The following is a 15,708-nucleotide window of genomic DNA, read 5'->3' on the forward strand; positions in this document are numbered from 1 at the left end:
TTCAACGACGGGCTCGTTGGGGGGATTTTAATTCAAATTATAGACTAGCTGTCTATACTGTGAATTCATATTTAGACGGCGCTTAATCGGAGCAGAGAGACGGTGCTATAAATAATAACAACACTTCCCATGTGTCTATCCGCTGTCCTCCAACCAAAGATCTGAAAGAGCTTTTGCTGGAGGAAGCCCGGGTGCCCGGGGGGGAGGCGAGGGTGCCTCAGGCCGCGGGGGGGACAGGCAGAGCCCCCGGGGCAGCAGAGGGAACCCGGGCTGCCTCCTTGCCACCCTCTGCCCAGGCTTGGCCCACGGACGCGTGTGCCAGCAGCGCGGGCAGGGGAAGCGGTTCAGGCACATAAAGATCTGGAGCACCTCTGGATTGGGTCAGGGGTGTGTGTGGGGTGTCGGGGGTGGGGTGGGGTGGTGGTGTCACAGCCCTTTTACCCTGGAAATCACGAGTGAGCGCGGCTTCTCCCAGCACCCCGCGTGTCCCCGCGGGAGCCCTCCCGGTGGGGCCGGAGGAACGTGGGCGAAAGGCCTGCCCACCGGGCTGGGCGGGATGCGGTGCGGGACGGGCAGGGGCAGAGCTGTGGCGGGGCAGGTGCTTAAGGCAGCAGGTGCCACGGAGGAGCTGAGGGAGAAGAAAAAAAAAAAAGGTGAAGAGGGAAATGCGCATCTGAAGTTGCTTTTCTGGTTTGTTTCTTCCAGAGTCCCCTTCCCTCGCCCAAGAGAGAGCTGTAGGAAATGTCGGCTTCCAAAACTTCCTTCCAAAAGACATAAATAAACTAAAAATGCATTTTTCCTCCAAGTAGAGATGAACGAGAAGGAGCACAGAGCTAACCCCCCCTCCCTTGCTGCCAGCTGTCTGCCAAGCCTGGGACCCGATCCCAGATTTACAGCATTTGCTCCCTTGAGTAACGTCCGCAGCATAAACCCCGGCAGCTGAGTTATGGACCGAGCCCAGGAAAACCGCATTTTGGCTAAACCGATCGCTCGGGACCCTTGATTTTATGTGCCAACTTCTGCCCTTAGGAGGGGGGAGTTTACGACCCCTTTACAGCCCCCCTCACGGCTGCTGTTTCTAAGGGGAGCACTAACAGCCCCTCTCCTAGAACCGGGTTAATCATTCACCTTTCAGCAGGAGTCACTAAATTTTTTGTAAAGTGCCTCCTGACGTTAAACCGTGTGTACCAACCGCTCTGTACTTTTTCCGTTTCCTGTGGTAATTGACATATAATATCTCTGTTTATAGCTAGCTTGACAGATCTATACAGATGTATATTTGTGCTTAATTTCAGAGTTATATATACTCAACGCATGCTAACTAAAGAAACAGTAAAGGAAATCTGGGAATTCCGTTGTGCAGGAAATCTGTGCGGGGCTCTTGCTATTATTTATAGAAAATGCTATGTCTTTATTTTGGGCGCTCTTACTACAGAATTGCCTTATTAAGAATCTCAAGCGGAGATCAAACTGAGAGAATGGAGAAAGTATACTCAGCGCGACAAACACTAATCTTTCATAAAAATCTATTCGTATATAATTTCTAAAGTGAAAAGTTTATTGTGAGACCAACAACCATAGGATTCATTTAATAGAAAAACTGCGGCGTTATGACTTTCATCCAGGCTGTCCACAGGAGTTATAAAATAACCCCAATTTAGCAGAAATAATTTGGTTTCCATTAGTGTTTCTCTTCACACGCAAGACGCATAAACCGTGCTGGGTAGCAGCGCAACTCGCAAACACCACCATTAAATGCACTACACAGAGCTATGCAGATGCCTACAAAATAAGTAGCTAATTTATCTAAAAAGTTGGTGACAATGCAGCAGTTCACATATTTTGGCTAATCGTTTTATATCACTCAGGCTTCTTTTAAATCTGTCGTCTCCACAGTGAGGAAGAAAAAACCCACTCCAGGCATTCACTTTAGATAAAGCTTCTTCCTTTTCCAGGAACTGGGGGAGGGGGGGTGTTTATTTTGCTCCGTTTGTTTTTTTTTTTTTGGGGGGGTGGGGTGGGGGTGGAGGGAGGTGAGACAACTTTATTGCTTCGGGTTTAAACACATGCCATTTAGAAAATTTTTCTTTAATGAAAAGGAAACGTTCAACGCTGCTCACAAGTAACACCTGTCAACACTGACTTATTTAAGACACCTTGGGAGGAAAACACAAGCACAATCTTCTGAAAGGCTGGCGTTTACTGACAGCACTGGAACACCGAAGTTAGGAACGAGGGGAAATTCATCTTTACTTTTGTGCCTCATGCTACCAGTAAAGAAGTTGATCTTTTGAGGATGCCCCTCTGCCTGGCGAGCAGAGCCCAAGCTGGCGGCGCGGTCTGCAGCAGCACCTCTGCTCTGCCTAGGCGTGGGAGAGCAACACAGAACGACATTTCTAGACAACGCAGGCTTTCGGAAAGCTCTGCTTAGAAACAAAGCTGTGACGTTTTAATTTAAATTTTTTTTTAACATTTGTTTATTCACAGAGCAAACAGCACAAGCTGGAGGCGGCTTCCCTTTCTGTGATTTCTGGGCTAGGCTATCTGCTCACCTTGCCTGTCCCTGCTTCACCGTGCTTACTTTAAAGCCCCCCCAGCGACTCCGAGCCACTTCCAGGCGCCGGCTTCCCCCTCGCCTTTAATCCCTTGCACGCGCTCGCGCTCTAATTGCGGGCGCAGCCTCTCCTGCGGGTTTCCCGCGGGCAGCAGGGAGCCCCGATGCGGCCGACAGGGGGCGCCGCCACCCGCGCTCGGCACCGCCTCCCGCCCGGCGCGGCCCCGGAAGAGGGGGAGAGCCCGGGGCTTAGCGGGGTCGAGTACAGATCTTTAGTCTTCGCGGATAAAAAGAGATTAAAGGCTAAATTCTTCTTCTTTTTTTTTTTTTTTTTTTTTTTTTTTTTTTTTTTTTTATCAATTTTAGCCAACTACGAAAATGTAGAGCTTTTATCCTTTGATGTTTCCCAGAAAGAAACTGTTACATAGGTTGTGAAATTACATCGTTTCAGAGCCAGCGAACCAGCCGTAGAGTGGTAAAATAATTTAATTAAAAATAATAATAATATGAGGACCCGAGCTTCCGCAGAGGCACTTAAAAGCTGACACATGCCCCTCCGTCTCTCTTCTCCCTAGCGCTCCCGATGTTTCCTGACTGCCGTTTGATGAGAATAATTAAAAATAAAATAAACCCACGCTAAATAGGGGCTCGCATCCCTCGTTTGCGGCGCGTTGTCCTCACTCTGCCTCTACATGACCGGCCTCTGCCGCACAGCCCTGCCCTGGAGAGGCAGAATACCGCACAAAAGCAACACACTGAAATAATAAATCAAATGTTGGTCTTTTACCATAGTAAGCGTAAATAAAATTGTAACCGGCTACCCACTTTCCCCCTACTACAAAAACTCTTCACCTGTATTTAAATAGCACGTCTTTAATTACAGCAGTTGGGGATGTATAAGGCTGAAATGAAATTAGCAGTCATTACCAGTCCTTTAACTCTGTGGTGCTTTTGATCAGCACTAAATTAGCTTTCCAGTCCTAACAAAGGCTCTATAGCAAGCAGTGGGCTGTAAATAAGACAGCTCGACCTGCCCTCAACACCTTTTCTCTTGTCAATCACAGCTCTATCATTCAGACCAAGATTAACCTTTATCTACCAAATTCTAACCTAAAAAAAAAAAAAAAAAAAAAGAGGGGGGAAAAAAGAGGAGGAAAATCCAACCTCAACTTTGCTAACTGTAACTAAAAAGAGCTTCCCTTTAAATACCATTATAACGACCCGAAACGTCTAAATCGATCTCTTTCCACACCAAACTGCCGTGCATCTGAAGGCAGCGTTAGACCGAGGCAGTTACATGTATTGATTTGTTCTCAACTTCTCCGGGCGCGGCCCCCCCGCGCAGCCAGAGCCCTGTCCGGCAATGCGTTGCGTTCTCCCCTCCGGCGCAACCCCATTTTCAGCGTTCGGGGCCCGGGGAGCCCCGCCGGGGTGACACCCCCCTCCCCCGCCTCCTCTTCCGCGGGAGAGGGCTGGGGACCGGCGGCGCGGGAGGGGAGCGCCGCCACCTCGCTGGCAGGAGGCTGCAGGCTGCGCGCCGCGCCGCCGACAGGGGGCGCCAGAGAACAGCAGCCGCGGGCGCCGCGCCAGCGCTGCGCGCCCCTGCGCGCCCAGGTAACCCCCGCCCGGGCCGCCGCATCGCACCCCGCGCACAGCCCCGGCCGCCCCTGCGGAGCGCCCCCGCCGGAGGCACCTCCCGGCGAAGGAAACAGCCAGCGCATCGCTCGGAGCGGCGAGATGGCTTAATGCCTGCCGCCGAGCGGGGTGCGCGCTGCGCAGCTGGGAGCTGCCCCCCCCGGCTCCTAGGCTCACCCCACGAGGGAACGCCAAAATAGCAGCCCCGTCCGGAACGCCCCGGAGCGGCGGGGGAGCAGCTCGGAGCTCCCCCGGGCCGTGCGCTCCGGGGGAGTGGGGCAGGCGGGCAGAGGCAGCCTGCGGACGGGGAGCGCTTCTTGCCCAGCGGTACGGTCGCGATCAGCTACCGCGCAATTTCAGCCGAGCCCAAACCCGGACACGAGTCCCCGAGGTTAACGCTGCGGAGCTCAGAGCGGCGGGTCGTAGGTGGGAGCTACATTTCCAGATCATTTTAAAGGTCACGGGGGAGGAGGGGGGAAAAACTGTGAATGTCAAAGTTGTGCTGCGGCTACTTACATGTCGGTGCCAGCGCAGGGTGGTGGCTAGTTAGCGGTTTGATTGGCAGCTTAAAGCGAAAGTCCGCGTGGACTCCTGAGCCCGGCTCAGCCCCGGGGGTCTGAGCACTTTTCACCGGACAGAGGCAGTTGAAGGAAGCTCGCACGTCCCCTTCTCCTCTCCTCTCCTCCTCCATCCAGGACAGAGAATGAATCCATTTCGGTTTTTCTTCCCCCGGCTCTCCTTCCGTTTGCCTACACATCCTCCAAGTCCTAGCCCTGGCTTTTAACTGCAGTCCCTGGAACAAGAGGGGAAAAAATCGTTTATGGCTTAAAAAATCCAAATGGCTGATTTTTTCTCTGTGTGTTATAAGAATGCACCCACAACAACAAAAAAGTCACTTCTCTGTCCCCCACCGTACAGCAGAAGAATAATAAAAAAGCTTTATATTTTTGCAGTGGGTATTCAAAGATAATTTGATGCCATTGTTTCTGCTACAGATGGTTCTTTTTAATACAATAACACTGCTCTTTGTGCATACTACACACAATAAAAATCGAAAGCGTTCTCCTGAATAACCATTTTGTTCTCGCTTGTATACAGGCCAACAAAAGCTGCCGTGAGGTAATGGGTTCTGTTTATTGAAGCCATAGAATAGAGGTTTGATAAAGATTTTTGTATATAGGGGGAAAAAATTAAAATAAAGACCTCGCAAGGTCGAGCTGATCTCTGCGTATTTATTACCACTGAAATATTTTATCAATATATTTCTTTGAGTTGCAGCTGCAGGGATCCCTCCTCCCCTCCCCCCGCGCCCCATCCCTAATCAGCCCAAACATCTGTTTCTTTGCATTTGGGGAGATCTGTAGTCGCAGGCAGACCTAAAAATCCAGACTTGGAGAGCGAGCGGGGCAAATCAGCTCTGAGGCGAAGGCAGCGTGCGATGGAGAGGCGAGGCTGAGCAGCCCCGGCCGTGCGGTGCAGGCGCCTATCTTTGTGTGTGGTGTTCTGCGACCCGCTGCCCACGCACACGCACACGCACACACAAAGGCGCACCCCGGTGCTACCGGCCACCGGGATTAGCCCACGGCATTTCCAAGCGGGCGGGCACGCGGCGGGGCCGTGCGCTCCCGCACCCTCCGCAGCGCGCAACTCCCGCGCAGCGCCGCTGTTGCGCGGCACCGCCTCCCGCAAAGTTGCGGAGCGCCTCGAGCCGGCCCCGCAGAGCAGGCTCCTGCTCCGGCCCCTCCGCAGCGCCGGGGCCGAGCTCGCGGAGCGCACCGGGCAGCAGCGACCGGCAGCCAGCGTGCACCGAGGGTGCTGCGGGCTCCAGTGGAGTTCCCGTGCGTTGCGAACTTTTTGCTAAGTCATGAATAAATTAGCACCGCCGAAAGGGGAAACACATATTAGAAGGCAACGCCAAGCTCCACAGCTGGTTTTGTCTTGGAAATTGTTTCACAGGTCAGGAATTCTGCGCCCGAAAGTCTCCCCGGTACCCACTTTTGGATCTGGTTACGGCTGCGGCAACTCGAAGAGAGCCCCAAAGCAAAAGAAAGTGCTTAGACAATAGGGCTCTGCGGGAAAGTTGTTAGTCAGTGACTGTGTTTGTCTACCTTTCTATAGGAATTAATGCCACAGTTCTCTGTGCCTCTGTAGCCTGGACTGACAGTAATCCACCTCTGTGACTTCTGCCCTTTGTGTTTTCACAAAACTCGGCTCACTTGTAGCGCGACAACAGCACGGAATAATGACTTTAACCTTCAAACATTCTTTAATTAGCTTTTTCAGCAAACTAAAAGATGCTCAAATGAGCCCTTTGACAAAAACTGACCTGCGCCTTCAAATTCTACTTTCACTTTTGGGTCTAAGTCGTTATTGGTTCACAATTCGTCTGAAGTCATCTAATAAGGGATTATTTAGGAACTATTACCCACACACCAATTAAAGCCTCTCCGATGAAATTCGGTAGACAAAGATAAGCATCAAAACGGAAAATTAAACTATTTGCACATGGCTTGTTTTTCAACAACCCATTTTCCATCTCAGGATAAACATCTTCGCGCCAGCTCGCTCTGCCGGAGCGGGGCGGGGAGGGTGCGGGGAGCCTCTCCCGGGCGGCTCGGGGCGGCCGCGTCCCGGTCCCCGTCCCGGTCCCTGTCGGAGCGCCCGGCCGCAGCGGTCCCGGCCGGCCCCGCACGCCTCCGCACCGGGGGGCCGTGCCTCCCGTGCCTCCAGGGGCCGGGGTGGCGTTTCTTTCCAGGCTGAACGCCGAGAGAAGGCTCGCAGGGAGAGTGATAGAGCTCACCTCCACGCACATAGTTCAAGCAACCTGCTGTCATTTTGCAATAGCCTTTACATACGGGGGGGGGGGGGGGGGGGGGGGGGGGGGGGAGAAGTGGCATAAAAGATCCAAACGTGCCAAAGTTCCGGAAATCGTGCAAGAACTTTCCTGAACTGGGAAGACTCGGGAAGAAAGTACCGATTCTCCTGAAGAGGTATTTTATTTCTCTGAGCAGTGAAGGAAAGGGATTAGTAGAAATGCGCGTTTTGCTGCCTACGGTGGTTCTTTGGGTTATATGGGAACCAGTCTCTGAATAGTTTAATACCGACTTATCAAGGAGAGATGATCTTTTTTCTCTTTCCAGACAAAACATCCCGACGGCTCAAAAATTTTACGTGGTTCTTAACTGCTGTATAAAAATTTTGGAGTTTCCAGGCAAATTGCAGCAGCATCCTACGGCAAGCTGACAAAGAGATTCCAGGAATGCCACGCATCTAGGAGGGAACTACGAATCCCTCTCTTTAGCCTGAAGCACGAAATTGGCTTAAAGCTCATTTTGCAGATAACCAGAAACGAAATCATCAGTGCGTGGACCGGGTGGCTGCAACTTTCTAACGCTCAGCAGCAATTTCTCAGACTTTCTGGAGGGGGGTGGGTGGGGTGGTGGTGGAGAAAAGAAGAGTGTTGGAAGGGCTCTAAAAGAAACTCGCATCTCAACATGTATTTTTCGCCCTGGTCTGGGGAGGGCTGGGGTCCCACACGGGCATCGGTACCCTTAAGTCTCTGTGCCGAGACCGATCCCACGGGATGGGAAAATGAATGTCCTATATTTTGGCTTTCACAATTCATTTTAGACTCGGAACAAAACCACCTGCACCCAGGTGCATAGATAAAATAACAGATCACTCCAAATCTGCGAAATATATCTGTATCTCTATGTTGCATATCCAAACAGAAACGATCAGCAAGGTGTTTGTCAGACGCGCTTTCCCGCAGAGGGGCTGAGCGCCAGGTGTCTGCCCCACAGCTGTGTCCAGGAAAAAAAGAATTTCTGGACTGTGGGGCTCCTGCCCAGGACAAACCACTGACCCTGCTTTAAAGGAGAGAGGAAGCGTCAGGCTGCTGCTGGCATTTCTCGCCCCCAGCCGATATTCCTGCCCTCGCTGCGTCCCCGCGGGCTCTAACTGCTCCGCCACGACCTCTGCCCGGCTCCAGCCGCCCCCGGACCCGCTCCCCGCCGCCCCGAGTTAATCTTCCCGGAGGAGTTCGGGCTAAGCCGCAACGGGACACGCCGCGCTCCGCACGCTGGCCCGCTGGCAGGGGTTAAGGTGTAACACCGGCGGGGCGCACCGAGCCGCCGCCTGCCCCGGCCACGCGGGACCGGAGGCGGACGGGGACGCGCAGGGCGGCTCGGGCGGCCCCGGTGAGCCCCGCGGCCTGGCTCCGCCGCACCGCGCCCGGGGCTGCCTGGGGGGTCCGGCCCGGCCCGGCGGGCAGAGCGGTCCCGCAGCCCCCGCGCCGCGCAGCCGGGAGAGGCTGCAGCTCCTACGTCCCTCTCCGCGGGGGCACGGGGCGGGCTCGCTCCCCGGCCGCCCCCCCGCCTTTCCTCTGGCGCTTTTTCCCGGGGGAAAGCGCCTCCCAAATGACCCTTTCCAGCAGTTCTCCCCTCGCGTTTCATTTTAACAGCCTTCGGGCTTTTCTAACCAAAAAGCTGCGCGTGAGAATCCCTGTGTGCCGCCGGCGTGCGGGCAGGGACAGAGCCCTCGGAAAGGGGGGACAGGCTCCCCACCACCCTGTGGCCTTGAAAAACGCTTGTGACACACCGAGAGCAGGGTTTTCTCGTTGTTCCCCCCACCCCTCCATGACACGATAGTAAAAAACCAGTTACTTTAACGTGAAGAATCTGTAGTTTACAAAAGCGGCCCTTGAGGAGCTGCAGGGCTGCACAGCGGGCAGGCCTTTCGCTGTATAGCAACGTACAGGAGAACTTTAGATGTGCTTCCTAAAACTGGAGATTTTTCAGCCGTCCAGTTTTGCTCATGGTTGCTATGGGAGAGCCGAGACCTGCTCATTTAGTACCTCAACATGTACTGCAATGTTTTTGCTACGGGTAGCTGCGGTGCTGAATATGCCGTTACTGAAAGGTGACCACATGGTATAGGATACATTTCTCCTGGGAAAAAGAGCAGAAAGGATAGCACCAGTAATATTCTGTAAGTAATTTCTCCAGCTATCTCTAGCACTTGACGCCTTCATATATTCAGTTCTTTAGATGGCAACTTTATTTGGAATGGGACTTTTTTTACACACTAAAGATGGATCTATCGAATAAACAAAACTTGTTTGCAATAACTATTCCATTCCTGTGTACGTTACATCTGCATCACAAATACGTATTGATTCTGAAAATGTTTTGGCAAATAACAACAGTGATTAAAATAAATAAATAGACGATGTGCACACAGTGTATATATACTTTACACTGTACCTCTCTTACCCATGCACATGCTATACATTGCACATATGATCATATACAATCTAGTGCCTGGTACATACATGGCATATAATACTGCACATTTATAGGAGTCAGAGACTCCCTTCACACATATTTCTGCACATGCACATGGAGTTTGCATGTGTTCTTACATCTTAAATGATGTGAGAAGCCTAATTTTGAATGCTAAATTCTGAATATACTACCATGGAGTAAGATGACAATCCACAGCCTACATGCAGGTCATTTCTCAAAACTTAGGTTTTCATTACATGCTTATAGTTGCTGTTAACAGACTGGAACTGGCAGAGTGGCAGTTTCTTCATCATCTATCACTTAAAATATATGGTGAATTTGGGGAAGTTATTTTTTTTCTCTGTGGTTTCTGTACGGTTTCAAGTCTACCATCACCACCTCATCACTATAACATGTCTGATCCCCATAGCCTGCAGTGACTTAGCGACTTTGTGAGGTAAGTTAAATTTTTTTGGAAACAGCCAGATTTAGATAGACCCTGGCAATGTTCGCCTCCTGTTATTCTCATTTTTTCCCCAATATTTGTTTTTACACTAGCCATTACAAAACTCAAGATAACAATCAGTGTCCATATCAGACCACAAAACATTCTCCTCAACACTTCTTCCTCTGAACAACATAGGCCCTGGGCAGGAATTCCTCTGCATTATCTGAAACCCTCCACCAATATCACAGAGTAGCAATTCCAAGGTTCCTGACAGGTCAAGAAATCCAGGTTATTTAAAAGAACATTAATAAATGAGAATATGCAGAAAAGAGGGATAGCTATTTGCAGCAGGAAAAGGGCAAACCCCTCAAACTGTAGCTGTCACTGAATTAAAAAGTACACAATGGATTAGATATCAACCACGTCTATCAAATCCAAGGCCCAGGAACCTAGGGGGAGGGAAGTGTGTAAGAGCAGATGCTTAGAAGGTAAACCACCCCAATTAACCTCATTATCTGTTACAAATTTGTACTATTAATATTCTGGGTTTTTCAAATCACTATTGTTGTTGTTGTTGTTGAAGAGAAACTGTTGACTATAGCATATGCTTTGCTCTAGTCTCCCAAATCAGCATTACCCTTCTTAAGGTCAGGGGAATGTATCTTAAAACATTCATATATTTTAAAAATATGTATTGTTATTTTAATTGGCACTGTGGATAGTTTAATTTGTATCTGTATTAAATTAAACATATGGTGAACAGGGTATAATAGATTTTCTATAATTTAGCTGCCAATGTGGCAACAGAAGCCAGTTACTCTCACCAGCAGACTTGTCAGTGGTTTGTTTACTAGCTTATTTGAATTAAAATAAAGCTTCGCTTCTGCTGACTGCACATCATTATCTATGAGACCATAATCCTGCTAGCAAATCCTATATCTTCCAGAACTGGCTCTTTTGTTTGGGATTACTGAGAGCTTAGCCTATAACAAAGAGGAATAAGGCATCCCTCTCATCCTCGTAATTAAGTGTGGGGAGTAATTTAGAAACAAACCCAGAAAGATGTACAATTTGGAGTTCTGCTTCTATACAGGATTGGGGAACAGAAGAGGCCAAACACTGATTATGTTAGCACAATGTTTAAACTATTAAACTACTGTATAACAGGAATCCAGCTTTTAAAAAGAAATGGCAATGTTCAACAAAGTATTAAGTTGCTTTACACTAGACAGTTTTTGCTTATCTAAAGGTATGCTGGAAAATTTGGGTGGAGCTTGAAGACCCAAGACTATTTTCAGTCTCAGTTTTTCTACATGCACATGCTACATACATGCCACTTTTATAACATACCAATTTTTAAATTAAAGAGCATAATTTAATAGATGAAACTTGATCTGTATTATAAAGTATCTCTTAAATGATTTAACTATTTTTGAATGAGAATATTCTCTAGGAATAGGAATGTCTCTGGCAGTTGAACATGTTTGTTTAAGTGCTCTATGTTAATACCACCACCATTTACATTTTCCTTTGGGAAAGCAAGTAGTTTGAAGCTGTTAGCATTTTACAGCCACCTTAGAAATGACGATAGCATTCAGGAAGAGAATAAAGAATATTTTAACATAGGTATTCTGAGGTCAGTAAAATGTACATCAGCAATCTTTTGACTTTGTTGCTCTAGCTGTATTCATGTAATTCAATTCTCGCCACTCAAAATGAGGGTTATGTTATACACAAGTTGTAGAAATTAATAACTGGGTCACAAAAATAGAAGTCTCAGGAGTATACAGATACACAGTATCTATTTGCAGAGGGCTAATAAGGACAGGGGTTGATTTATAAAAGTCTTCGACATTAATTGTCACAGATGGGAATTCTGAGGACCTCTGTGAAACCAAACGAGGCCCTAGTGAATTATAAAGCAGGTCCTTAGACTTTAAAAACATTTAGGCAAAGTGACAGTTCAGAACATCTGTTAGCCTTCTGTCTGAGTATAAACTGGATGTCATGGAGTGCACAGCTGTAGGCATTTTCTGCCTCTTTTTTGCCAACATCTGTCACAGCATTACAGTAATATAGGTAATTATCAACACCTCATATAAACTGTTTGCTATTTTAATTTCTGAATAAGTAAAATTAGCATTATACTCTTCTGCAAAAAAAAAAAAAAAAAAATCCAGAAGGGGAAGAGTATATGTTCCCTTTTAAAGCTGAATGACAGAGCTGATCATTTCAGGAGAGCTGAAATTCAGAAAAAATCTCTACCACAAATAAGGTCCTTAGGATAACATAAAAGACTTAGGTGAGAACAAGTTTAAATATTCTCCCTTTCTCTCTCTGTCTCTTAAAAAAAGACATCTGAGTCTCATCTGTCATAAGCAAAGAAGATCAGTAGCAAGAAAAGATAGGAAACCGCTAATCATTTATGGTTTTTTCCATTCACAAGCAGCTGTCAAATGATGTATGTTTTACGACAGTAACAAAGCCAAGGGCTCATCAATACCAAGCAATTTTACTGTCAGTTGGTCATCCTTCTTCTCAACATCTGCAGTAAGAAAAAGAGATCACCTCGCAGTGATGCACAGCAGCTCGACCTCACTGGCTGATGATAAAGCGAGTGGGGTAATAACCTGCAGGACTTTCAGAAATAAAAGTACATTCTCAGGGTCCCCCAACAACTGAACAAAGAAGGGTACACAGGAAGAGCCACTCCAACAAAAGTTGGCCTTCAAGCCAACTTTTCAGGACCACATTGGGTCCTTTTACACACCAAGGGACAGAAACCACTATGCAGTCCTGAAGATCATCTACCCAGTCGTGGACAGCACCGAAGTGATTTCACAAAGTGACCAGGTATTTTGGGTTCCTCAATTTTGGAGGCCTAGGTGATATACTTTATAAAAGCATGGTTTGCACAGGGCAGTGGCTTATAATTTTTGATAATAAGGCTCCTGTGAGGTGTTGCTAGCTGAAAACCAAAAATCATCAGCCACCTTTGGTAACAGTGGCCCACTTGGTGGTTGTCTTAATGAGAGTGATTTTGTTACTGCCCTACACAGTCTGTTAGAGCACGGGGTAAAGAATGGTAGAACAACAAAGCAATATGCCGTCAAACAGCAGCAGTGGAGACCATATCAGTCTGAACTTGCAAGTATGAGCCTGGTGACAGAAAATAATCATGTGGCAATGAGTTTTACGGTATTACATAGAAGCGACAATCACCCCCAGCTCATAGTTATTTTGCTTTGAATACAAAAAGAATAGCACCTCTGCTAGAAGTTGATGTTCCAACATGGAATACCTGAAAAAGTGCCATTAGGTCTTTTTATAAAGGAGGCATATAGAACAAAGTGGTCACTAATATGCTATTTTTAGTGCCTGAACTACAGTCCAGAAGATAATACCCAATTACTTGATATAGTGCTGTATATACTGTCTGAACAACAATAGTGGACTGAGAAGCAAGAGAAAGCACCAGATATGGTTTTGAAGTCATTCAGATTTCATGTATTTTATTTTCTTCTAAAAATAAAGGCTTTGAAAAGAGGCGCAGTGTTACCCAGGTTGAAGGAGGGGGGCCAGAGAAGAGCTGAAAGGGAGATGAGAGCAGATGGAGGTTGAGAAAGAAGAGAGAGAGATGCTGACTACAGGAAAAGATAGCTAGGGCACAGATAGCCAGAAATCTAGAGAAAAGAAAGAGAAAATGCATCTGAGGTGCACAGTCAAAGAAAGGCATCCACGTAGCTGTAAGCCTGTCATATGTGTACCTGTAAGAAAGACCATGTTCAGGACAATTTATACAGTCGGGGACAACACAGGATTTTACTTATCCCACTGTCTCCCCTAGTTTCCACTCTGCTGGACTGTGAACTGTGGTGGCTGAGCTGCAGATGTGTATTTTTTTCATAGCCCCAGCTAGCAATGCAGTAATTTTACTGATGCCATAGAGGCTAACTGCGCCAGTACAGTTTGAGACTGATCCAGCAATTTCAGAAGGAGAGGCACAGAAACCTTACTGTCTTGCTTTCTTATTTTCCCCTTCTCTGTTTCTTACTGCCTCTTCAGCCTTTATTACATGCCCCCTCCTATTTTTCTCCTCATAAACAGTCAAGATTAGCTGAAATTGTGGACCTACTCTATGTAGTCTGAGGTCCACCACTCTAACAAAGACGATTTGGTGAGAAGGACCGTTCCTACTGTGGTCCTAAGCCACTTGTGAGATGTTTGTAGGTTGTGACTATTTCTTTCAAGAGCTCCATCCCTCCACCAATTACCACTCTGGCTTTTCTTGCCTACTGCAACTCTGTATCCAGGTGGATGCTAAGCAGATTTTAGCAAATTACAAGCTGCAGGATAAATATTTTCCTCCTACTTTTGGTTTCAATGCTAAGGTTCTTAAACATTTATTTTAACTCTTGCAAATAAAACTGTCTTACATATTCCCATCACCCTACTACCTAAATGCATTGTTCAAATGCCAAAGAGTATGTGAGCTATTGCAGATCACATAATAGATGCCTACACAATCACTATACTAGTAATATTTATTGTTGAAACAGACTGTTTTGTAAAGAGCTCTGAGATACCTAGGCCATAAAAAGTGTGATATAAAACAAAATGCTATTCAGTTCAATAGATGTCTGATAAGAAAAGAACCCTAAAATTTGAACAGTTTCTCCTCCCCTTAATCAGCCCTAACAATGGTACCCCAGTCTCAGTGCTCCTGCACGCAGCAATATCTGTCTTTTAAAGAGAGGAATGGGAACGTGCCGCTAACAGAGAACGCTCATTGGTAGAACATTGTTAGGTGTTTTATAATTGATAGTTTTCAGCATCGGCACAAAGGTAAGGACTTTAGCCTTGAATACTACCCACTAACAATATACCCACATACAGAAAACTAGTGCTAAATGTATTTATTAAAATAAATGCTTTAAAATAGTCTGCTTTTCATACAAAGTAATTATCTTACACTATGTGTAAAAGGTACTTTTGTAATCAATGGTATACAACCAGCTTCAGATAGAACCACACGCACCCCCTATTACACACGGTGATGCTCATCAGACTGCATGGCACTGAATCATTTCATTATGTTCTGTAGCTTAATTCTTCAATTCCTGTAGCTTCAGTTGGAATTCATCCAGATCAGCCCTGTTTTCTAAGATGAAATCAAAATACTTCAAGGCCACAACCACCAAATAATACCATCACCTCTAAACATAGAATAAGGTATTTCATACTTTTTAGAGGCTCATAGTTCCTGTTCTAATTGTGCCAGGGCAACAGGGATTTTTTTTTCTCCTTTTCTTCTCACTTTTTTTTTTTTTTTTTTTGTTGGCACTTCTAGCCTATTAATTACCAAAGGACAAGAGAAATATGTTGTGAGTATGGGTGAATTCTGTAGCAGTCAAAATAGAAAGTAGCAGCCAGCCGGAGAATTTTAAATGCTTTAAATTTTCACAAGTCCTGCCTAAGAAGCTAATCACTAATAAGCTAATGCACTTATTTTTTTATATATTGGATAAATCAGCACAGTCAAGAGATAAAAGAAAATAAAAAGCAAAAAAAAAATAAAATAGTAGTAACAGGTCATGATTTTTCCACTGAACCAGACAAAAATAATCTAGTAGAATTAGGTAAGTAATCATCAGGGTAAAATGTTTTAATTACTAAAAATGGTTAGTTTCATTTGGTTATCTGTAGAATCCTATAATCTCTTTTAATTAATTCATTTGCAAGTATTTGGATGACCATCAATTTATTCATAAAAATGTTTGAGAGTT

General features: G+C 46.7%; 1 long non-coding RNA gene across 4 annotated transcripts in view; it reads right to left on the reverse strand.

The window, feature by feature from the left end:
- Window positions 1-15,708, reverse strand: part of LOC121097044 — a 91,508-nt gene that overhangs the window by 43,701 nt on the left and 32,099 nt on the right. For all 4 annotated transcript variants that reach the window (XR_005830754.1, XR_005830753.1, XR_005830752.1 and 1 more), the window contains exon 2: window positions 4,706-4,982. This is a non-coding gene — a long non-coding RNA (uncharacterized LOC121097044). The remainder of the gene's footprint in view (window positions 1-4,705; window positions 4,983-15,708) is intronic.

The sequence above is a fragment of the Falco naumanni genome, chromosome 13, assembly GCF_017639655.2.
Source record: "Falco naumanni isolate bFalNau1 chromosome 13, bFalNau1.pat, whole genome shotgun sequence".
Taxonomy (NCBI): domain Eukaryota; kingdom Metazoa; phylum Chordata; class Aves; order Falconiformes; family Falconidae; genus Falco; species Falco naumanni.